General features: G+C 43.9%; 1 pseudogene; it reads right to left on the reverse strand.

Annotated features, from left to right (window-relative positions):
• Window positions 1-2006: 2006 nt before the first annotated feature.
• Window positions 2007-25866, reverse strand: part of LOC124722534 — a 68212-nt pseudogene continuing 44352 nt past the window's right edge.

Here is a 25866-nt window from a genome sequence, read left to right on the forward strand (position 1 = left end):
GAAAGGAGTATTTATAACAGTGTATTGTCGGGAGGAAAGATCAAGAGGAATTTGGAGATATGCTTCTGGTAGGTGGATTTTGGTAAAGTAGGAGCCCCCTGCCAATTTGCGAAAAAGATCTTCCGGTTGTGGAAGGGGATAGTAGTCAACGAGAAGCTGTGGGTTGACTGTAGACTTAAAGTCACCGCAGAGGCGAAGGCGGCGGCCTGGCTTCTGCTCGAAGACTAAAGGCGTGGACCACAAGCTGAACTGCACGGGCTGGAGAACCCCCTCATCTTGAAGACGTTGGAGTTCTTCTTTGAGCGGCTGTTGTAGTGCCACTAGTACCTGGCGTGCCCGGAAGTAGCGGAGCCGGGCGGCGGGACGGAGTTGGAGCGAGGCCTCAACGTCCTTGTCATAGCCTATGCCCGGTGAAAATAGGTACTGAAATTCATTACAGAGTGCATCAACTGCAGGGAAAGGAACGTGCTGAGACACTAGGTGAACATCGTCCACAATGGAAAATCCGAATAAGCGGAAAGCGTCCAGTCCGAATAAGTCTGCTGTGGAGGAACTGTTGACAACCAGAAACGTGACTGGACGGTGAACCGATTTGTACTTAACTTGAGCCGTGAATTGTCCTAGGAGAGCTATCTCTTGCTTATTGTACGCCACTGGGCGCTTAGGGGCTGGAGAGAGGGGTGGTGAACCAATAAAGGCATATGACGTGTAATTAATCAAGGATACTGCTGCGCCGGTGTCTACTTGCAGACGCAGAGGTTTGTTATTGATAGTGACGTCTATAAAAAATTTTGATGTCGAGGAGTTGTCCACCTGGTTGACGTCCATTGTGGTCTTATTCAAGCCGTATGGATATGGTCTGGGCTGGGTGCTGCTAGAGGCGGTTGTTTTTGCGCGACAAGCGGACGCTAAATGGCCTTCCCTGCCGCAGTGTGTGCATTGCGTCCAGCGGTCTGGGCAATCTTCTCTATCATGTGTTGAATAGCAGCTGGGGCAGGAGGACAGGCGGAGACGATCCCCACGACGACGTTGCTGGTTGTGTTGTTCCTGCAGTGGCTTCTGGCTCCGGCTGGGACGGTGGGACTCGGCGTCTTGTTGTGGGGGCGGTCTCCGACCGCGGCGGCGGTAGCAGCGCGGCGTGGATTTCTGCGACGTCTTCGGCGTCCGTCGTGGCGTCGTCAGATTGCTGCTACATCTGCCCAAGATTCCAGTCGACGATCGGCGGCTGTAGAAATTTCGAACTTATTGGGTAGTTCTATGACCTGCTCGAGGGACGGGTCTCCTAAGTTGAGGGCGTCGTGGCGGAAAGCGGCGTCTGGCACTGCCTGTATCAAGTCGTCACGCACCATGTCATCAGCGTAAGATTCCTTGGAAAGATGTGTGTGAAACTTACATTTCCTGCTGAGACCTTGAAGCTCGGCGGCGCACTGGCGATAGATCTGCTCGGGTTTCTTCCGGCACTGGTAGAACTCGACGCGGGCTGCGAGGACATGATATCGGCGTTTGTAGTAGGCATTTAACGTCGCACAGACGGTGGTGAAGGTGAGGGAGTCGGGGTCCAGCGGCTGTAGTTTCGTGAGCAAGACGTACATCTTCGATTGGTTCCATGACAAGAAAAAAAGCGCGCTGCCTCTCTTCTTGGGTGACTTGATGAATCGCGAAGTGTTGCCGGAGACGTCGCTCGTATGTTTCCCATTCTTCAACTTCATCGTTGAATGACTGGAACGGCGGTGGCGTCGCGGGGCGGTGGAGGCTTCGGATTTCGGTGATCAGTTGTGTCTGAGTTTCCAAAAACTGGTGCAGAAGTACTTGAAAGAATTGTTGTCATTCCGTAGGTGCTGCTGTCGTAACCATGATGGTCGTCGGTTCGTTCCACTATGCTAGTCGCTACTGAAGGATACTCAGTATTGTAGAACACTCAGTATACTGTCGTTTATTGAAAACTGAACTACACTTCTAGAACAATCACTATACACACACACAGAAAACAAATAACATGTAGACGACTATTCATGAAGAGTGTCGGTGAGGTCCGTCGGAGCTGGTCCTAGCTCGGCGAGGAACTGGCTGTACTGCTGCTGCGCTGGCCTTATAAAGCCGGCGGAGGTCGGCTTAGTACTCCAACTTCCATGTGTCTGTGAGGCGACCTCTGCAGAAAAAGGTTCGCATTAGTCTCTAGGAAGTTCTGTTTATTTTGAAGAATTGTTTCCCTCTTTTTTGTGCCTGCAAGTGCTTGTGTATGTTATATGGTACGCAGGGGTGTCTTGAGTGTACTCTGCCTGGCAGGGGCCGTCTGTGGCAGACGTAACACTACTCAGGTCGCATGCAGTGACAAGTCCACGTTCGGACTCAGAGAGCTCTCCTGACCGACACATTCTGCAGATGCTGCATCTCTATTGACAACACAAGGAACCCCGCCCCTTAATACTGCCGAAACTGCCTCCCGTGGCATCTAATGATCGATTACGCCTTTCACAGGCGTGATCTGGCACATTTGATCAGAGAGTGCGTATATCATGTGTGCTGGCTAATCATGGAAGCCTTAGGAACTTCTACAAGGATGGAGAGAGTGCATTTTTCAGTATACTGACTTTTCGTGATATTTCCATGGCTCTCGGTAGTTCTCCGAAAAAAAAAAGCTTTCAGTAAATCAAGTAGATTGTTCGGTATTGCTTAGATCCCACATGCAAAGTCAGAAATCATGGAAGACGAATGTTTCAAATCCTAATTATTCTGGCAAGGCGCAAAAATACCAGTAAGGTGTCATCATTAATAAAATTTTCTCGGGCTTCCAACAGCGTCAGGTGGTTAAAATCCCACGAGCTTTCGACAGAGCGCTCCTCAGTCATTGACGAAAAGTCAGGATACTGAATAATACGCTGAGGCCAGAACTAATGCGAACCCATCCATCCTTGCAGAGGTTTCGACCGAGCTCACTTCAGTCATTGACTGAGGAGACCTCGGTCGAAAGCTGGAAGCCCGAGAAAATTTCATTAATTCATATCGCCATGAAACCATGCAGTCATACAAGGTCGTCATGTTTTCGTAGATTAGTAGTGTACGACTGAATACATCTGAAAGCGATCCAACATGTATTTATACAAAGCTACAGCTACTTAAAATCCATTAAATCACTCTCCACGTGCAAAGTGTTCTGCTCTGTAGACTGTAAATTAATTTGACAGGCGAATTCTGGAGAAAACGATTGAACAGCTAAAAGGTTCCAATTATTAGATCCATCAGTGTAAACTTGAATGAAATTCTGTTGATTAAGGAAACTACTGCTAACTGTAGACTAAGCGTTCTGTTTTTGTAAAAAGAATCATCATGTTTAACACGACTCTGAGTTACTTAGAAAGTCAGTGTGATGATTTGCTCCAACCTTCACGGAAAACACTGACTTTTGCGACACAGTTTTCTAAACTAAAGCTCTTGGCGTGATTCCCGATGAGAATCGTTGCCCATTAATGTTTATTAAAAATTTCTCTATGGGTTGGCGAGCAACGGTGTGGTATACAGAAGACTGCTGCAATAAGTAATTCTTACAGGTATATACCTGTCATACGATAAGGGAATGCTGTCTGATATACAAACTATAATTATGTCAGACAGCATTCCCACACGATATGACAGGTGTGTATCTTCATCACAGAGGTTGAGAATGTGGCTAGTTCTAATGTCTTTGTCGCCAGCCTGATACCCTCATGGTGAACCAAATCGAGTATATTTAATTAAGGTGGCTGAGCAGAACCATACACTGTGCAACGATAATCGAGTGTACATCGTATAAATACTATATAAATTTTTATTTTTTCCAATTCATTGGTTTCCGGAAAGTGACCTTACATCCATCTCACCACAGGAAATGTTACATGACAGTTTGACGATTCGTGGTAGACATTATTTTAAGTCGTACCCTATTACGAAGTTAAATAAAATTAAGAAACGACTAGTTCAACATAAAACAAGGCTTACAATCAGAGTTTACTAAAACGAGTAGAAAAACGTAAATGGAATACACAGTGGTAATATACAATAAAAATCTTACTGGTAACACAATAAGAAATGATTAACAGCTTTCGGTTCAAATTTGGGATATTCCCAAGTCAGTCCATATTGATGACTTTACATTGAGATTTGTAAATACCATCTAGATAGAATAGGAGTACAGTTTACAAGAACCAGAGTTGTGTATTACAGCCACACGCATAGATACACCATATTCGGGCACATACGTATAGGACGTACAGTGACAAACAGAGGCTGACCGTTTCATATTCTTCAGCGTAGCACGTGGAGATATAGTCACCTAATCGAGCGTTCGGTCTTCCCCTGGGATTCTAAGTAACAAGAGCATTAGATTAGCAGCGCAGGGAGCTATATCTTGGTGTTAGCACTGTTGACAAACTCGTACAGTACCTTCTGCGTCGCTACATCGTTGGATGTTGACGGCGTTTTAAGGTTGCTTGAGAACTGGTGACCAAAAGCCCGATGTTTACTTACAAAGACTTTTGTGTGCTATGTGTCCTGAGAACAATTTAGAAATATATGGTTTGGATCTTCTTCCTCTCAGCAAACACATGGATGTGTGACGGTTGGATTGAGCCGATATAATTGTTTGTTGCACTTCCAGTGATTATAGTTCAGCCGTGCTATAACTGTCATGAAGCTCCTTGATATTTGTGTCTCATTATACCAAGGTACTCTTGGAATATTGGAATGTACCAGTCCATAGTGATTGCCTTTGATTTCACATGCCTGCGAACATTTCTCTTGCCAGTCAGAGGGCAGCCGCTTTCTGAACATGGATATTACATCTGTGAGAAGGACTTTATCACATTTAATAGTTCCATACAGAGATGCCTGCTTTGATAGGGCATCAACTTGTCCATTTCCAGGTATCCCAGAGTGTTTTTTCATCCGTGGCATCACGATGTCGAGGCATTTCCTCTGCTCCCGATACACGTCAGAGACAATTACTGCTACTGCGGGGTTGATAAAACTATTATGGTTTCTAATCAGTTGTAGGGCTTATATACTATCAGATATAATGACTATTGTCTTCTGTGGTCCTCTGTGCGACAGTAGGGCTTCCAAAATGGCAATCAGCTCGGCATTCATAATATTGTAATGTTGATCCAGCTTTTATAAGCCTTCCAGAACGAAACTTTCACTCTGCAGCGAAGTTTGCGCTGATATGAAACTTCTTGGCAGATTAAAACTATGTGCCAGACCGAGACTCGAACTCGGGACCTTCGCCTTTCGCCGGCATGTGCTCTGCTGGCTGAGCTACCCAAGCACGGCTCGCGACCGCCCGTCACAGCCGTAGTTCCCCCCGTACCTCTTCCAAATAAGCCTTGGTGTTCTCTTCGGAGCGTGTAATAAGTACTGCCTGCGCCTCACTGGACTTGGACCCAACCGTATACACCACGCAAGCATCGTGATAGTGAGACAGGAATTCCATTGCCGTTGCGTTATTTGTATCCTGGTTCTGAGACGAAAAACTGGTTTTGGCATCAATGTGCAGAGTCAACGTTTCGTATGGCCTGTTGTGCTGCAGAAGAGAAGTTCTCCACACCAGATGCCTCAGTGACTGCCTGTCCGTATATTCAGCCGTGACTGGTGGGAGATGCTTATTTATCCGGTATCTTCCGCACACCCAATAGGATGTTAATTCCCGAATTTTTTCGTTCAGGGGCTCATATTCGTAGAAACAGAGTCGCAGGAGGAATTTCTTTCACAGACAAATTCCTCGTAAGTTTAATGGTAGGTTATTCGCTTAAGCGAGTAATACGTTTTTTGGCGTTGACATGAGCAGCGCAGTAGCTATACGTAAGGCTTTTTACTGCATATTGTTGAGTCTGGAGCGTGCTGTCTGTTGCTGATCCGTAGCACAAGTGTCCGTAATCAAAGTGTGTCCTTACTAAGCACATGTATATAGAAATCACAGTCCACCGATTAAAGCCCCACCATACTCCAATCGTCTCTCTGACGAGACTGATATGTCGGATATGAGGAGCCCATCTTCATTTATCATCGACAATTATCCAAAGATATTGACTTGCAAATATATGTTTTCCCAGTTGCATTGTTTGGGTACTATGGCGCGTAAGGATCATAAGACAGACTTGCTATCAGGGATTTCGACGGTAGTTTCTGTGTACAGCTCATACAGACGTATGAGAGCGGTATGCATTTTCAGAATACAGGACTGAAGAATACTGCCTTCCGAATATATGCATACGTCGTCTGCATATTGTAATATCTGGATGTTAATGGCGAAGAGGCAACGAAGGTGTGCAGTGTAGAGACTGAGTAATAAGGGAGCCAAGACTGATCTCTGCGGGAGTCCTCTGCTAGTTTCTCTGGGTCCCAGTGTAGTTTCTTGCTGAAAAATGATTTCTACTGCAAGTTCTTTGCTTTCCATATTTTGGTAACTGCTAGTATGGACTAAAACAAGAAAAAATGTCCGGTAGACATGTGCTCTAAAAAGCATTCCTTAAGAGCTATGAGCACTTGTTCATCGTTGCCACTCTGAAACACACCACTTCTAATGATCAACTGCTCGCAACTTTTAAGGTATGCGTTTCACAGCATATGTTTCCTCGACTTTTTTTTTCTTATTTTGATCCATACTGCCACTTTCCAAAATATAGAAATAAAGAACTAGCGGTAGTAGAGATTTGTTTCACAGTACTGAAGATGAAAAATTGCTCGTAGCTCTTAAGGTATGCGTTTTCGACCATATGTTTACTGAGACTTTTGCATCTAGTATCGTGTACTTTATGCGTTTACACGATTAATTATGATACACCCAGTATAAGGTACGCAGAGTCGCTGCCAGCTAGTCAGTTTGAAAGCTACAATCGTCGCTATAACATGGAAATGATAAAAAGTGAACACATGCCATTACTGGCTATTACCACGGACTTACGTCAGTGTTGTGCTTAGTGATATCAGAAATATGCTGCGTGTTTTAGTGTTAAGTGTACTATTGTCGCGTTTTTCAGTGCGAATCAAGTGTTTATTCGAGAATAATTGGCATCTAATATACCTACGAAGTAGCAATACAATAAAATGGATCGTTATGTAATAATAGAAAGAAAAGTACAAATATCTGAACATTTCGGTCACCATCCAGCTGAAAAAACGCCACCAGATGTACAGGAAGAGCCCAGCACTTCGTCGAAACTCCCACAACAAAGTTCATCGACTGATTCCTTTAATCCCACGGATATTGGCAATTATTTGGATATATTAGCGTCAGGTAATATTAGTGACGATATAAAACACTAGCTTCTCACAGCTTCAAGGAAACCTGGAAAAGGTTATATCTTTCCTACTTCCGAGCACAACAAGAGGGGACGGGTTGAATGCAGACAAGTGTACGATAATCACTTTGAACAGTATCAATGGCTGATGTTCTCACAACTTAAAAAGGAACTTCTTTGCATTAACTGTTCAGTTTTTGTGAATAACAAAATGGTTGGAGGAAATAAATATATTATCACCAAGAAACTTGTGTGAGAACCACTGACAAAGTTTGACAAACTTACTAGTAAAGAGACCCACTCTCAGCTCAAGTACCACGTTGGAGCGTCAACAGATGCAAAAAAATGGCTCTGAGCACTATGGGACTTAACTTCTGAGGTCATCAGTGCCCTAGAACTTAGAACTAGTTAAACCTAACTAACCTAAGGAATTCACACACATCCATGCCCGAGGCAGGATTCGAACCTGCGACCGTAGCGGTCGCGCGGTTCCAAACTGTAGCGCCTAGAACCGCTCGGCTACTCTGGCCGACCAACTGATGCAAAACCGTGAACTTGAGATCACAAATCAGTTGTCTCTCTTTCTCTCTTCTCAGCTATCGCAGGCCCTGTAGACCAAGCGCTGCATCATTTGTCAAGGCATAGACTGGAAAGCATTAGGGAAAACAGAGACCATCTTGTACCTATAACAAAACCAATCATATTTCATGGAAAGCAAAATATTCCTCTGCGGGGGCACAGAGATGATGGGAGTCTACTAGAAAACGAAAATGATCGTGAAAGTATCGTGAGTAACGAGGAAAATTTTAGAGCTCTTCTAAGATATAGAATTGATGCTGGAGACATCACCTTGACACCACTAAAGCGAACGCCACTTACATAAGTAAAACAACGTGTAACGAACTTATTTCATGCTGTGAAACAGTGACGTTATCGAGAATACTGGAGGAAATAAAAGATTTTCGTTATTACAGCATAATCTTCGATGAGACTTCGGACGTAGCGCACATCGCCCAACTGAGTTTAACTGCAAAATATGTTGATGGTGACGGAAAATTACACCAAAGATTTTTGGGTTTCGTTGACATCAAAAATGGTTCAAATGGCTCTGAGCACTATGGGACTTAACAGCTGTGGTCATCAGCCCCCTAGAACTTATAACTACTTAAACCTAAGGACATCACACACATCCATGCCCGAGGCAGGATTCGAACCTGCGACCGTAGCAGTCGCACGGTTCCGGACTGCGCGCCTAGAACCGCGAGACCACCGCGGCCGGCTTCGTTGACATCCATAAAGACAATGATTGTAGTGGAAACATTAACGATGAACCTCAAGAGAGTCAATATGAAGAGCGTAGTTTTACTGGTGAAATATTAGTTACCACGATTCTAAGGAGAATGGAAAGTTTTTCTCTGTCACTGGAAAACTGTGTGGATACAGGCTGTGATGGTTGCTCAGTTAATATGTCAGAACTGAAAGGAGCTGTTGCTACAATAAAAAAGAAAGCTATCAACGCGCAAGTATCACCGTGTCGAATTCATCAGCTCAGCCTCGCTGTCTCTGGAAGTTGCTATGTTACAAGTATAACAAACTCACTTGGCACTATTGAAGAAGTTGTATCGTGAAGTTGTATCGTTATTTACAGCGTCTAGCAAGCGGTTCGCAACATTGAAGAGTCTCCAAAAACACTCGCTGCAGTCACATTGTCAAACGAGATGGGTTGATTGACATGATGCTGTTATTCAATTCGCAGCTGATCTCGGAACAGCTTGCAAAGTTCTTAAAGAAATACAATGTTGGAGGGATAGAACAACGGCTGCCAAAGCCATTATTCTCTTTCCAACTCTCTCTAAATAGCGAGTTTATTATCACTCTGTTTACACTGAGTGACATTATTAGCATAACATATCCAGTCAGCAAAATCTTACCAGACCCTAGCTTGGAGGTTGCGATGGTAAAATCAAAATTAAGTTCGACGCTCAAGGTGTAAGACGGCACGAGAGCTAATGCTGATTGCGATTTTGCCCTTATTGTTGAAGAGGCTAAGGCAGTTATGGAAGAGTTAGACGTGGAGATGAGTGTTCCTCGTCCTACAGGCAGACAAAGACACAGGGAAAACTGCGATCTAATGATGATGCTATGACATATTGGAAAAGAACTGTTTTTGTTCCAATACTGGACCATGTTACGACTGACATGAGAGAAAGTTTTGCTGAAGAAAATGTTTATCATTTAAAATTCAACATACTCTTGCCCTCACAATTACTTAAACATGACGGTAATGATCTGGCATATAAATTGAATCAGTGCCGTTATTTGAAGAAGAGTGTGATTAAAAAGAGACTAATGGGAGAGATTCTTCAGTACAAGCAAACTAGCATAAACGCCCTTAATGATCATGATTCTGTTATGCAAGCATTGTCTGTTTGTCCTAGATATGACTATCCTACTTTACACACGCTAAACAAAATATTTGCTTGTCTACCTGCATCTGTTGTTACAGTAGAAAGAAGGTTTTCAACATTGCGTCGTAGAAAGACATGCCTGAGGTCGACAATGAAGGCGGATCGACTTAATGGCTTCGGTCTGTTGAACGCTCACCCTGACATTGATTGTTCTGTTGACGATGTAACTGACCAATTTGCCAGGAAGAATAGGCGCATAGGATTCATTATTTAAGGAAAAGAACCACAACTGTAACTTTTTTATATCATAAGATGGTATTGTCTTGTATGTCTATAATCAGTTTAAATAAAACTTTCTTAAACTTTCCATGTGACTTGATTGTTTTTTATTACGGTAAAAGTAAACACAGCGCAAGATATCTTTAGCGCTCCCTCCTTGAGGTTTTTCTGTATCCGCCACTGATCCAGCCTTCTCAAAGGCTCAAAATATCTCTAACATATAAAAATGAAACTGAATTTGTTGGTATCCATGTTTGACGAACTGTTTCATTGTACCTAAGAAAGTATTATAGAAATTTTGAGCCTTTGAGAATGGCGTAAGGCCGGAAAGCGTGAGGTAGTATAAAATTAATAATTACAGTGGTCAAGACATATCAGTCTCAGAGCGCACTATGACCACAGCCTTACAGAATTTCGATCGTTACTGGTCGGGGTGAAAAATACTATGTTTTTTTATCTATAACCACATTATACTTTGGGGAGGATTCTCATGGCTTTTTGTCTAAAATAGAAAAAAGGGTAACATAAAAATTTAAAAAATCTGTGTATCGTTCTATCTGCCCATAACCCCACTTACGTTTCTTATGATGCTCGCGACGAATTGAAGTAATAACTTTGGAGACATTGTCTACACGCCCTCGGATGTGACCACGGTCGATGGCTGCTCGCAGCCAAGGACCAAAGCTTCTCTGTACACTAAAAAATTTCACTCGCCATTTATAAAATGATCTTTCTCCGTCTCCTCCTTGTTCGACCGCTGGGGGATATCTATAAACGATATCCTGTATTTATTGATTCGGGGCGCGGGCGTCCACCGCTTCGGCGAGCGGTCACACGACACGCGTCAGCTGTACGCTGTGCCTACATCTACATCTACATCTACATCCATACTCCGCAAGCCACCTGACGTTGTGTGGCGGAGGGTACCCTGAGTACCTTCTAGGCGCTCAGTCCGGACCCGCGCGACTGCTACGGTCGCAAGTTCGAATCCTGCCTCGGGCTTGGATGTGTGTGATGTCCTTAGGTTAGTTAGGTTTAAGTAGTTCTAAGTTCTAGGGGACTGATGACCACAGATGTTAAGTCCCATAGTGCTCAGAGCCATTTGAACCCTGAGTACCTCTATCGGTTCTCCCTTCTATTCCAGTCTCGTATTGCTCGTGGAAAGAACGATTGTCGGTATGCTTCTGTGTGGGCTCTAATCTTTCTGATTTTATCCTCATGGTCTCTTCGCGAGATATACGTAGGAGGGAGCAAAATACTGCTTGACTCTTCGGTGAAGGTATGTTCTCGAAACTTTATCAAAAGCCCGTACCGAGCTACTGAGGGTCTCTCCTGCAGAGTGTTCCTCTGGAGTTTATCTGTCATCTCCGTAACGATTTCGCGATTACTAAATGATCCTCAAGTTCTACCCGCCACGCGACGTCAGCAGCGTCTCGAAGCTAGAGACATGTCGCAATCACGATAACTCAGCTCACCACGTAATATAAGCTGCACCTCTACGACTGGCAAAGCTAGCCGTAAGTTTTATATGACACCTACCGCAGAATACTATTTGTTATCTGGCAACTTACAGTTGTGTGGTTGATTATCCGACACGTAATGTCATACGCTATCTAATCAAAAGCACCTATTGTACGATTACGTACCACATACTATTGTGATCAAAAAATAATGACATTCTCTGTAAGCACAGCATTGTATGACCGCCTTCCAGTGCTATGAATCCTAAACAAATACCACCACATTTATTAAGCACTGTCGAAGTGTCTACCAAAGCTTGCTGCTGCTGAAATAAACAGTTAACAGCCAGTGCTCAAATACGTCGTTCATTTTCTGATCCCAATTCATGTTTTGGACTGGACTGCAGAAATGTGTTGCAAAAAAATGGTTCAAATGGCTCTGAGCACTATGGAACTTAACTTCTGAGGTCATCAGTCCCCTAGAACTTAGAACTACTTAAACCTAATTAACCTAAGGATATCACACACATCTATGCCCGAAGCAGGATTCGAACCTGCGACCATAGTGGTCGCGCGGTTCCAGACTGTAGAACCGCTCGGTCACCCCGGCCGGTGAAATGTGTTGCACACCTGAATTACAAGTACGATGTTTACCCTCTCAATATAGGATTCTGATGTCTGTAATGACACTTTAACAATATCCTGGATTGAGGGAGAAAAAATGTTTCCCCAACTAAAAATGTACCACCTATGTAAAATACCCATATTGTTCGTGTGAGTAGTCTCCTCCTAGTTTACAGGTATATGTTGAGATCTTTAGGAGGAGGAGGACATTGGTTAACGTCCCGTCAACAACGAGGTCATTAGAGATGGAGAGATCTTTACATAGTATCATTCCACTACCATGCGAATTGATATGAACGGCCGAAGGCTTTAATGGTAGTTAGTACACCACGAGAAAAACGTACGTACGCCTCTCTCTGCTGTGCATTCTCCTCTTCCTCCTCCTACTCGGTCTCCGTTAATATGTCATTTACCTCATCGTCGAGGTATTCCGTTTCTAGTCACTAAGATCACGAAACTCCTAATATCGCATCGGGCCTCTTTTTGCCCGGAATAGTGCAGAAACTCGACTTGACATGGACTCAATACGTCATTGGAAGTCCCCTGCAGAAATATTGAGCCATGCTGTCTTTATATCTGTCGATAATTCAGTAAGTGCTGCCACTGCGGGATTTTGTGTACGAACTGAACTTCCGATTATGTGCCATAAAGGTTCGATGGGATTTACGTCGGGCGATCTGAGTGGCGAAACCATTCGCTCCGATTGCCCAGAACGTTCTTCAGCCGGCCGCGGTGGTCTCGCGGTTCTAGGCGCGCAGTCCGGAACCGTGCGACTGCTACGGTCGCAGGTTCGAATCCTGCCTCGGGCATGGATGTGTGTGATGTCCTTAGGTTAGTTTGGTTTAAGTAGTTCTAAGTTCTAGGGGACTGATAACCACAGCAGTTGAGTCCCATAGTGCTCAGAGCCATTTGAACCATTTTTGAACGTTCTTCAACCCAGTCACGAACAAATGCGGCTAAGTGGCATGGCGCCTTGATATCGATAAAAATCCGATCCTTTTTTGCTGCAAATGGTCTCCAACTAGCCGAACATAACCATTTCCAGTCAATGATCGGTTCAGTTGGACCAGAAGACCCAGTTCATTCCATGTAAACACAGCCCACACCACTGTGGGGGCATCATTAGCTTGCACAGTGCCTTATTGACAACTTGGGTTCATTGCTTCGTGGGGTCTGCATCTCACTCGAAACCTACCATCAGCTCCTACCAACTGAAATTTGGACTCATCTCATCAGGCCACGGTTTTCCAGTCCTCTTGGGTTCAACCGATACGGTCACGACCCCAGGACAGAAGTTGCTTATGCTGTGCTGTTAGCATAGGTAGTGGCGTCGGTCGTCTGCTGCCATAACCAATTAATGCCAAATTTCGGGGCAGTGTCCTAATAGTTACCTTATTCGTACGACCTATATTGATATTTGCGGTTATTTCACCCAGTGTTGCTTGTCTGTTAGCCACTGACACTGCGGAAACTCAGCAGCTCTCTGTCGTTAAGTGAAGGCCGTCAGTCACTGCCCTGAGCATGGTGAGAGGTAGAGCCTGATATTAGGTATTCTCGGCACACTCTTGACACTGTGGATCTCCAAATATTGAATTCCCTAACGATTTCCGAAGTGGAATGTCCCATGCGTCTGGCTCTTACTACCTCTCCGCGTCATGCGACCATAACCACGCTGGAAACCTTTTTACATGAATCACCTGAGTACAAGTGACAGCTCCGACGATGTACTGCCGCTTTATACCTTGTGTATGCTATTCTACAGCCACCTGTATATGTGCATATCGCTGTCCCATTACTTTTGTCGCCTCAGTGTATATTGTAGAAGGGCGTGAACCCACACTCCTCCACCATCTCCCTGAAGTCGTGCATATTGTCCTCCACAAATGCGAGGACTCCTGGACTCATACTCCCGTATGTACATTAGTATAACTGATATTCGTCCGCCGCGTGGGATTAGCCGAGCTGTCTGGGCGCTGCAGTCATGGACTGTGTGGCTGGTCCCGGCGGAGGTTCGAGTCCTCCCTCGGGCATGGGTGTGTGTGTTTGTCCTTAGGATAATTTCGGTTAAGTAGCGTGTAAGCTTAGGGACTGATGACCTTAGCAGTTAAGTCCCGTAAGATTTCACACACATCTGAACTTTTTTTTATATTCCTCCAATACATATTGACAATAGATACTACTATATTTTGTTTTTGAATGAGTAAATAGGTAGTGTGCAACACGGAATTTATTAAAATGGAGCTCTGGGGAGAAAAGGTGTGGGAATAATATACGGTTATAGGCTCTAGAACAAAAAAAGGAATAAGCTGTAAGGTATACGATGAAATTTGAAAGGTCAAGAATGAAATGGTTGGTCTAAGCAGGTTTTCCACAATTGACACATCGTGAATAAATACACGTGTAAGCAGGAGGAAGACGGACGCTTGGATGGATAACCGCTTTGCGAAGTTTTACTGGGGAAACCAGTTTTTTGTGAATTTGTGACCTGAGAAAATCGGCTTCTCTGTGCTAAAAAACTGGCCATGTGTGAGTAGTATACTGCTTGTTTTTCCTTCATGTACTATTCTTCAAATATTCTTTGGTGTTAATGCGCTCCACACGTCCCTCAATAAATTTTTTTAAAACTACCATGATTGAAAATAATCTCGGTAGTAAATAAAATTTCATGAGACTCGGTGTGTGTGCGTGTTGGGGGGGGGGTGGGGGGGAGCGGGCGGAAGAGGGTTGTGATTGTTATGATTACTCCGTAAATTGCTACTACATACTTTGAGCAATTCTGACAAACAGATTTCTTTTGCGATATGAGGTACTACAGAAGAATATCGAAGGTTAAATGAGTAGATAGAGTAACTGACGAAGGTGTGCTGAATCGAATTGGGCAAAGAAAATAGATTTAATGATAAAACCAAGGTAGAAGGAAATATCGTCGTTTTAGTATTTGAGGGTGAAAAACTGGAAATGGAATTCAGTAAGTGGGCTTGAAATGGAGACCTGCACCACAGGATGCAGAAGCGTGGAGAGAGTCTTTGGAGTGAAGAACGTAACAGTTCACTCATACCAACCAATGAACGCTTTTTTATGTTGGAATCTTCATGAATCTAAAGCTAAAAGAATGAACAACTTTTTTGAGTCCGGATAACGTGTAAAGGGTGACAACGATGAATATGCATTGAAAGTAAATCGGAATCATCTATGAACGTGTGTTTAGGGCACAGCATTTTATAATCAAATAATTGAACTTACCCCCTAACCGCTCCACGGCGTTGATTGTAGGGCGTTCGTCATCCTGTATGACAATGTAATCTAATACATAACTTGGGGTTATCTCTGTATGAAATGAGTGCAACTTTACGATGTCATTGTTGGAAGTCTTCTGAATACCGCCATCTCACTATCACCGGCGATGATCCTCATATTTCCAAAAGCAGTGACTCCCTTGTAAAGAGGAACGAAGCACCAATCGCTACGAACGCTGAATGTGAAATATTGTAGCTATATATGCGGCTGTCACTGGAAGTGAAAACATTAATTACATATACATCAGTATGGCGTGCCCTGATAGTGCGAGAACTCACCGTCAAGAATTAATTTGTAAGCAATTTTTTCTCCCCAGTGGAGGATGTAACCTTTTCGGAATCTCCTCATCAGTTGATTTGCATATGGATGGTGAAAAATTCTGTCAACTAGCATTCGTAGAAACATTTGCGAATGAAGTACCAATACAGCCGTTGGAATCAGTGGACAGTAATTGTCCCCCCCCCCCCCCATCCTCATTTAGAATTTGATTTTATAGTCAGGAATCTAATTTCTTTTCGTTTTTTCCGGGCTACAGTTATAGCTATCCTCGACGACGATGACAATATTACCTCTTCTCTATCCATAGCGAATGTCCAAGAGGGTGAACGTTATTGACTCATTTCTACCCGTCCCATCGTCTTGTACGTTGTCACACAATCCTTCATGTCATATATGTTACAACTTAAATCTCAGATTGCGGTGGAGATGAGCCACAGCAGCAAGATAGAGCTATTCAAAATCCTCAATGTACGCCCAACATGTATTGCTTCTAACCGTGTGTGTGTGTGTGTGTGTGTGTGTGTGTGTGTGTGTGTGTGTGTGTGTGTGTGTGCGTGCAAGTGTGTGTGTCCACGCGCGTGCGCGTGTAAGATATATTTATTATTTCCGTATGTTGCAGGTTATGTTATAGAGAAGGTTGAGCTACCACCAACCAAAATGAGTGTAGAGCAGAGACGAGACGTGATGAATAACATGTGAACAGAATCTTAAAGGACGTTGCTTCTGCGGTGGTTCTCGGGAATTTACATATGGGCATTCATAAACGAATAGCGCAAATGCGTCTGCAGTAGCGGCGCAGTGCAACCAATCACTGACGTAAGTACGTATCTCCGGTTACTGGTAAACAGTCACTTCCTATACGGAAAAAATCACAACAACAAAAAATAATTAATGAAGACTAATGAAATTTCGGGAATACATTTGTCTACCTAACCATATTTAAGAGATTAACATTGCAAGATCACAGGTTAATGTAAGCGTGGGATACGCCATTACAAACGTGAAATGCTGCTACATTTATAACCTGTGTAACTGCCAGAATGTTTAATGCAATCATGCATACGTGCTTGCACTGTGTTGTAGAGGTGCTGCATGTCAGTTAGTGGGATGGAGTCCCATGCCTGTTGCACTTAGTCTGTCAGAACTGGGACTGTTAATACTGTTTGTGGATGACAATTGAGTTGTCATTAGATCATGTCTCATATGTGCTCGATTGGAGACAAATCTGGTGATCGAGCAGGCCAAGGGTAACATTTTGATAGTCTCTGTAGCATGTTGGGTTACAATAGCATTAAGTGGGCGAGCGTTATCCTGTTGGAAACCACCCTCTGGAATGCTGAACATAAATAGCCGCACAACAGGTCGAATCACCAGGTTGACATACAAATTTCCAGTCAGGGCGCGTGGGATAACCATGAGAGTACTCCTGTTGTCGTACGAAATCGCACCCCAGACCATAGCTCCAGGTGTAGGTCCATTGTGTATAGCAGGCAGAGAAGTTGGTTTCAGGCCCTCAACTGGCCTCCTTCTAACCAACACGTGGTCATCACTGCCGCCGAGGCAGGAACAGCTTACATCAGCAAACACAACAAACCTCCACACTGTCCTCAAATGAGCTCTAACTCGACACCACTGAAGTCGCAAATGGCGGTGGTCTGGGGACAGTCGAATGCGCAAAGTCGCAAATGGCGGTGGTTTGGAGACAGTCGAATGCACGCTACAGGGCGTCGGCCTCGGAGCTGTCCTTGAGGTAACCGATTTGTAACAGTTCGTTGTGTCACTTTGGAGCCAACTGCTGCTCAAATTGCTGGTGCAGATGCAGTACGATGCGCCACAGCCATACGCCTAACACGATGGTATTCCCTCTCGGCAATATCGCGTAGCTGTCTGGAGCCCGGTCATCTTGCGCCCGCACATTCTCGTGACAACGCTTCCAGTCATGTAAAAAGGCTACAGTCTTATCAAATCTTACTGCTGTATCGCAGAACGAACATCAGCTTCTCTTATCCGTTTACACGATCTCGTTCAAACTCAGTGAGATGTTGATAATGGTGTCTTTGTCGCCTTAAACGCATTCTTGACTGACATCAGCTCGCCATGCCCAATCTCAGAGATAACCAACTCTCACGATCGTTACAGCGTGTATTTAAAGCAAACCTCATTTGCATCCTCATAGGGGCGCAACCAGCACCACTCTTACGCGGCTGTCGCGGAATTTGAAGAAACATCATTCTTCAGATGTAGGAAAACGCGTACCAACTCACGTTTATGTTGCGTATCTCCGTCTTGGTATTGTGATTTTTTGTCTGTCACTGTTTATCACGTAGCTGAGTACTCTGAAATCAGCGTCCTTCTTTTATCTTTCTCTTTCCCCAGATACATTCACGTATTATATGAACATACGTCACAGGCCGAGTAATTAAGAAACATAGGATGATGTATGAGTTTGCTAAAAGTGTTTCGATAGCTTATGTAGCTGCAACCTACAGGGATAAAGAAAGTGTTTTTTGTTTATCCATGTGAATGATCGTTATTTTCACTCCCCAGCTCAAAAGTAATTTTAACTACAACATTTCCGACTGATCCTCCAGAGATAAAAAAATTAATGGATTTACTCGAATCTTACAACGTGCTACAGATACTGGATATTCTGACCAAAGTAGTTCTTCAGTCATAGGTATGTTTCGTAGACAGTAGTCTAGTTGACTGGTAGTGTGTGAGAAAATTCTTCATCACATCATTTTATTACTGGAAATGAATTAAGATACACACATACCTATAAAAACCTCTCGATGGATATATTCGGTCGGAAGTTTGCATAATACATTCCCTACCGACCTTTAGCACTTTCTTCGATATATCAAACAAAATAAAGAAATATCAGGTAGATATACAGCACTAATAATAACCTAACGTCATAGTGCAATACAATTTGATTACATCTTTAAGAAAATACGACTTTATTATCATGTAACTAGTTATGCCATCATCTTAAATTTCTAAAGAGTATAATAATGTGCAGACTTAGCTTCTCGGTTCCAACATAATAAATTTTATTGGGACTGAGAAGCTTATGTCCACGAATCAGCATAGTTTCAGAAAACACTGCTCGTTCGAAAGTCAGCTTGACCATTTCTCAGATGATATGCTGAGAACTATGGATGAAGGGCAACAGGCAGATTTCATATTTCTAGATTTCTGGAAAGCATTTGAGACAGTGTCCCATTGCAGGATGTTAATGAAGGTACTAGCATGTGGAATAAGTTCACAGATGTATGAGTGGCTCGAAGACTCCTTTAATAATAGAACTCACTTTGTTGTCCTCGACGGCGAGTGTTCGTCAGAGACAAGGGCATCGTCAGGAGAGCCCCAGAAAGTGTGATAGGGCCGCTGTTGTTCTCTATATACATAAATCATTTGGCAGAAATGGTGGGCAGCGATCTCCGGTTCTTTGCTGATACCGTTGTGTACGGTAAGGTGTCGAAGTTGAGTAACAGTAGGTATACACAAGACGACGTAGATAAAATTTGCAGTTGGTGTGATGAATGGTACCTAGCCCTAAATGTGGAAAAATGTAAGTTAATGTGGATGAGTAGGAAGATAAAAGCCGTAATGTTCGGAGACAGTATTGCTAATGTCCTGCTTCACACAAAGATCTGGGCGAAACTTTGCAAAATGATATGAGATGGAACAAGCATGTGAGAACTGTGGTAGGGAAGGCGAATGGTCGACTTCGGTTTATTGGGAGAATTTTAGGGAAGAATGGTTGACCTGTGAAGAAGACCGCATATAGGGCCGTGGTGTGACCAATTCTTGAGTACTGCTCTAGTAATTTGGATTCGTATCAGGTCGGATTGAAGGAAGACATCGAAATAGTTCAGAGACGAACTGCTAGATTTGTAACCGGTAGGTTCGAACAACACGTAAGTTCATGAGCTCAAATGGGAACCTCTTGAAGAAAGGCGACGTTCTTTTGGAGAACCACTATTGATAAAACTTAGATAACCGGCATTTAAAGCTGATTCCAAACGGTTCTACTGTCGCCAGCGTAAATAGCGCGTAAGGATCACGAAGGTAAGATACGAGAAATTAAGACACATACGAAGGCGTATAGACATTCGTTTTTCTCTTGCTCTATTTGAGAAGTAAGACCTTTTATTCGTTTATTATACGTACCGGGGAAAATAAGATACATCTATTTCCGGGGAAACATGGAATTAAACAGATATTATAGATTGTTGGAAAAATATTGATTTATTACAATTTCGTCTCATATACACTGTAACACCCCACCCGTCACTTATCTGGTTCTGGCGTGTGTTCACCCCAGCTAATTGACTAACAGATCAACAGAGAGTGCAAAACTGCCGCAATATTGGATAACGCAGAGAAAGTAATAAGGCCCTGTGACTCCTGATTGAACTGCGGTGGCAGTGTTGACATTAATTGATCCAGAATTGATCACTTTTATTTAAAAAGGGGTGCACATTGATGTTATATGCAGCTATTGACCATGAGATGCAAATGTTGAACATAAAATTAATTAAGAAAGTGACTTGAGATTTCAACTACTTGATTGAAAACAGATGCAGTCGATTAACACAAATTTATTTTAACTCACCACCTTGAATCATCACATTACATTACTCTCCTACCAGGCAGTGGTAATAAATTGCGTTTGCATGGAGTAAAGCTCGATAACTCAAAAGTAATTCCTATCGACTGACCCAGGTGTAATGTGAAGTGAGAGAAGAATTCTACAGTACACGGCCCATGAAACCCTCGTGGAAACTTTGCCGACGTGATCCAACAAATTAATCAGTGGCCGGAGCAGGCGCAATATCACCGAATAGAGCATGGCAGAGCGGCGTCGTTGTGTGGACGTCGGCCGACCTCGTGGTGCTGCAAGGCTGCGCTCGTCTATTCACTCCTAGCTATCTTGCTCAGTACATAGCTGAACCAATTCATTCAATCTCCAAGCTCAATCGTTCCATTTGCTAAGTCCTAAACTGCAGAGATGCTCACTCTTTCTCAGGCAAGCTGAGTAAAGAATGCCACGTCCGCACTCTAGGACAGCTGGGAACGTAAGATCTCTCCTGAGACTTTTGCTAGTCCGCTCTTCACCTCAGTTTCCCCTCCAGCAAAATCACTTACGCCAATTGCAGTGAAGTCGCGTTAATTATGCGTCGCTTCCCAGTGCCGACCAATGCCTGATCTGGGAAGTGAACAAATTCCCACAAAATTTCCCTTCTTCTCAACTTCTTCTATTTAGCTCCCCCCAGGCCACCCATCAAGGTTAGCGTCTGCACAAACATCAAGTTTTCCGGAATTCTGACTCCCAGGAGAGTACTTCAAATTCCTTGGTCCTACATTCCCATCAGAGGCTGGCGTATTTCATGCTGTCGCTCTTCACCTGATTTTCTTCAGGCTCTGTGGACTGTGAATTCAGCGTGAAGTTGCTATAGTCATGAACACGCATATTTTGACCTCTGTTGACTGCTCCACCGTAGTAGCTTGCGCGGCTTTGTCGCATGTTTCACAGAAAACGGGATGATGGACATTTATCAAAAGGCGCACAAGTTCTCCATCTGTTTCCCGGTACACCAGCATGGAGTCGGGGTCAACAACCCACTCACTGTCACTCATCTTAAGGTGGCTGGAGGCCGCGCTGCGCTACCGCTTTCTCAGAGCTTGAGCCGCCCTAAGCTGCCTATTGTCGCATCCTTTAGCCGTTCCCCCGGCCGGCCACGTTCAAATACTTCCCTGGGGTAAACTAGCGTCCAGTAAAGCGACTTGCTTCCACAAAGTTATCATGTTGTGTGAATTACTTTAAAACCATCACCCGACATTAATTATTCCACTACATCCATACTATACCCTCTACAAGATGCATTGTGCCTTGTCAGCTATTTTGTTCAGCCCTACTATTCGCTCAACGTGAGTTAGGTGATCGTTAATGACTTCATGTAAGGGGCATAGTTCTTGCCATCTTACAACACATACATTAAGTACACACACATTTTTCCTCCGCCAAAACTACATGCCATACAACAGTATATTCCAAATAATATGTTTATGCGTTCTAAATTCATTATGTATGTAATATCGTCCGTGGGCTGGTGTAATATCACCCAACTTGGAGCCAATACAGAGGCTATGCTGTAGATGTGTGTGATGTCCTTAGGTTTCTTACGTTTAAGTAATTCTAAGTCTATGGGACTGATGACCTCAGATGTTAACTCCCACAGTGCTTAGAGCCATTTGAACCATTTGAATAAACACTGATATGTATACACGTAGCCCCATCCCCATCCCCATCACCAACCTGAGGAATTCTTTACCACACGGAGACAAGCCTAAAATCATTCTCCATCGCAAATGATTTTTTGTAAATGAAACCTAATAAAAAGTTAATATTGCAATATGAATAGCATCTTAACACTAGTATAGTGTGTGTGTGTGTAAGTGCTCCTCGCCGTGTGTGTATGCAAGTATCTACCATTGACATAGGATTCATAGGTCCTCGTTTGTCGACATGGAGGTGGTACAACGGTTTCTGAGGCTCTAGAGCTATCAGTGGTTTCTACAATTTCTTGAAAAGATTCTTGTTTTCGAAACAACCTAATGAAGGTTTCTCTCGCTTCTTGTGTAGTTTCGCGCAGTGGCTTTGGAAAAAAGATGTAGGGAACTATTTGAATGAAACACTGCTGCATAAGGAAAGGGAGAGAGACGTGTGTCAGTGCAGCAACGTACTCAGGATCATGTTTGACATCAACTGGAGTATGGTTTTTTAAATAACGTCCACTTTAAACAACATATGAACTCAAACAGCGTTTTAATTCGAAATGTAGATATTAACGGATGTAAGGAAAATAATTATTGCTCGTTTATTAGCTATATTTTTATGAATCTGCTTGTGATATTGTACGTTCTAATGTAGGGCGATTACATTTTTGAGTCACTGTACGTCTCGCCGCGTCTCGGTTACCACTGCGGAGTATACAGGCCCGCATGTAATTATATCGATGTGTTTGAATATACATTATCCGTGCGTGTATTTACATATGTCATAAACGTTTTTTAAGTATAACACATATCAAGAGTATGGGGTAACATTAGTATGTTCTAATTACAACAGTTAATTTACTGTATGGATACCAAACTTTATAGGGATGATCTTCGGGAGGCAATACGGAATCAAAACATGATTTCTTGCATCATTCCGAATGGGAGCAACAGTGACATAAGTATTAATGCTGGTGCTTCTCTTCCGTTCTGTTTCATGATATCACAGAGCACATGCTAAGTCGTTTCTGCTCGGTGGTTATAATTAAAGTGCAGCTACTCACGAAGTAGCTGTAATTATCATATGGCAGCGAAACTTGGTAGTTACGCTAATACGTTGATGCGGAACCGATTTACGTAAAACAATAGTGATAACTTGGGCCAACAGGTGCAAAACTGGTGCTATGAATGCAAGAAAGACGTGAAGAAATATTTCCATATGTAAAGGATTAGGAACGGAACGTGGGCAGGAAAGGTGAAACAAATGAGAAAGGCATAATGTTGATTTTATTATTAAGTACCGTTAACACAGTTTGTTCACTATGAGCATCGGAGACGTTGTTGTGATGTTGCAGCCGTAAAACGACATGATCAACAGTAGTTGCAGCAGATCCGGTGGAGTCTGAGCCACGTGTTCCCGTACGCTGTCTTCAGATCAGGTAGAGACTGAACGTTTCCATGGTAAATGCGTCCTTCTAGATATCCCCAGAGTCAAAAATCACTTGGATTCGGATCAGATCATCTTTCAGGCCATGCAGCTAGAAAACCTTTGGAAATAACACGGTCGTGGAAGGTTGATTTAACTAGATCTTTCACTGGGTGAGTGTCATGAGGTGTTGGCTCAGAAATAGTGAAATAGTGGTTTCCACACAGTTGCACTCTTCCAAACCAGGACTCACATGTTTTGGAATAAAGTCTCGATTGAACAACGGACAGAGAATAAAGGTGCTTGTGAATCCACATCACACAGTCACATACGGCGAGCGCAGTGGCTCTTCGGGTACAAAATGCGATATACCAGTACCCCAAATTCGGCAGTTCTGTGTATACGCTGCATCCTGTAGTGTAAAATACGCCTCGTCACTTTATAGAGTATTGCACAACCGCATGCGATCAACATCGATCCGTGCCACAAACCGAAGAGGAAATTCAGAACGTTGCTGCGAAGGAGGAAATTTCAGTTGCTGCACCATCTGGATCTTGTACGGGTATCAGTGTAAAACAGGCCGCAAAACTACTGCACGAGCACTAGCGCGAACTTCGGTGACTTAACAAACATTGTTTCATTGAAGTATAATTACGTAACCCCAAGACTATTCCACTCATCTAGGGATAATATTACTTCAAAGCCACTTTATCGCGGATTTTTCGAATACAACCACTGGATAAACTCACTGCACTGGCGCATTTACCGGTGCTATTGTTTAGGTTGTAAGTGACTGTAAACAGCGTTAATTGCGATGACTGCGTTGTGATCTTATATCCGCCTCATGTCAAGGACAGAGATGTTTGTCATATGCAATACCTCCCGGGCCGGCCGGTGTGGCCGAGCGGTTCTAGGCGCTTCAGTCTCGAACCGCGCTACCGCTACAGCCGCAGGTTCGAATCCTGCCTCGGGAATGGATGTGTGTGATGTTCTTAGGTTAGTTAGGTTTAAGTAGTTTTAAGTTCTAGGGGACTGATGACCTCAGATGTTAAGTCCCATAGAGCTCAGAGCCATTTGAAAGCCAATACCTCCCGGTTATGCAGATATTGGGTGGCTGGTTCAAATGGCTCTGAGCACTATGGGACTTAACATCTGTGGCCATCAGTCCCCTAGAACTTACAACTACTTAAACCTAACGAACCTAAGGACATCACACACATCCAACCCCGAGGCAGGATTTGAACCTGCGACCGTAGCAGTCGCGTGGATCCGGACTGAGCGCCTAGAACCACTAGACCACGCGGCCGGCCAGATATTGGGAAACAGATGTAGGTTTTCATACAGGGCGGAGAAAAATTGTCACGAAATTTTAACCCTGGATAGCTGACGCCAGTAGGAACCAAAATTACTAATGTTGTGTAGGTCGACAACGAACAATTTTTGAACTACGGAAACTTGGCGCCATGCGCTCCGACTAGCCGCGGGATTGCCCTGTTGCCGGATGCTCTGGACAAGGGATGACTGCGAATGTCGGAGACCGCGATGTATCCAAGGCGGCCTGTACGCTCGGTGGAAGCGCGCCAGCCTTCTACTCTGGGGGCCTGGGTGCGAATCCGCCGGGGTCCCGACACATCCATTGTAGTTTAATGATATGACACACCTGGAACAAACCCGTCAACAGCTGTTAGTTCGCGTACAGAAAGTCCTTTACAAATTGTCTAGGCACTGAAAAGGGCCTTTTTTGTAGCTAGGACATTGTTTACTTAAATCAGGTGTTCGAACTGGCGACCCTCTGACGTGACACAAACTTGCTAGCGAAGAACGGTGTTTTGAAAGATTCCTGGCATTGCCCTGATTGGCGGCATGTTGACTGCGATCCATTCAAGTGGCTCTGAGCACTATGGGACTAAACATCTTAGGTCATCAGTCCCCTAGAACTTAGAACTACTTAAACCTAACTAACCTAAGGACATCACACATCCATGCCCGAAGCAGGATTCGAACCTGCGACCACAGCAGTCCCGCAGTTCCGGACTGCAGCCCCTAGAACCGCACGGCCACTACGGCCGGCCTTGCGATCCATTAATTCCTCTTCGTTTCTAGGTGGTTCGCATCCGGGTGGGTGAATTAGAACCTTGAAGAATCTACACAGGAAAAAGTCCGATGACATGAGGTCTGGTGATTGCAGGAGCCATGTCCTACGAGCACTTCTGCCAATTACCAGTCGTCGAAGACTTCATTTAAATATTCGCGCACAGCACGACTGTTACGTGAGGGCGCCTCATCATGCTGCAACCACATGCGTAGCCGTATGTCCAAGGGAACATCTTGCAGTAGGCTGGATAGAGTTTCTTGCAAAAAGTGATGGTAATTTGCGCCGGCAAGTCGAGGAGGTAGACGGACTGGCCCAGTCAGATGGTCAACCACAGTGCGTGCCCAAATCTTGAGCGAAAATCGTTCCTGGTGTCCGTCGACGTACGTAACGTGAGGATTTCCCCTTTCCGAGCAATGAACGTTTAGAGTGTTGTAAAGGCCAT

This window comes from Schistocerca piceifrons, chromosome X, assembly GCF_021461385.2.
Source record: "Schistocerca piceifrons isolate TAMUIC-IGC-003096 chromosome X, iqSchPice1.1, whole genome shotgun sequence".
Lineage (NCBI taxonomy): Eukaryota > Metazoa > Arthropoda > Insecta > Orthoptera > Acrididae > Schistocerca > Schistocerca piceifrons.